Source organism: Bison bison, unplaced genomic scaffold (genome assembly GCF_000754665.1).
Source record: "Bison bison bison isolate TAMUID 2011002044 unplaced genomic scaffold, Bison_UMD1.0 scf7180017864224, whole genome shotgun sequence".
In the NCBI taxonomy this organism is placed as follows: domain Eukaryota; kingdom Metazoa; phylum Chordata; class Mammalia; order Artiodactyla; family Bovidae; genus Bison; species Bison bison.
This window is the reverse complement of record NW_011494796.1, coordinates 350874-351496: the sequence shown is the minus strand read 5'-3', so window position 1 is coordinate 351496 and position 623 is coordinate 350874.

The window sequence follows — 623 nt, the reverse complement described above, 5'->3', positions numbered from 1 at the left end:
AAGTCAAGTGGACCTTAGAAAGCATCACTCAAACAAAGCTAGTGGAGGTGATGGAATTCCAATTGAGCTATTTCAAATCCTGAAAGATGATGCTGTGAAAGTGTTGCACTCAATATGCCAGCAAATTTGGAAAACTCAGCAGTGGCCACAGGACTGGAAAAGGTCAGTTTTCATTCCAATCCCAAAGAAAGGCAATGCCAAAGAATGCTTAAACTACTGCACAATTGCACTCATCTATAAATAGGTCTTTAGTTTCTTAAAGTAATGCTCAAAATTCTCCAATCCAGGCTTCAGCAATATGTGAACTGTGAAATTCCAGATGTTCAAGCTGGTTTTAGAAAAGGCAGAGGAACCAGAGACCAAATTGCCAACATCTATTGGATCATTGAAAAAGCCACAGAGTTCCAGAAAAACATCTATTTCTGCTTTATTGAGTATGCCAAAGCCTTTGACCGTGGATCACAATAAATTGTGGAAAATTCTGAAAGAGATGGCAATACCAGACCACCTGACCTGCCTCTTGAGAAACATATATGCAGGTCAGGAAGCAACAGTTAGAACTGGACATGGAACAACAGACTGGTTCCAAATAGGAAAAGGAGTATGTCAAGGCTGTATATTGT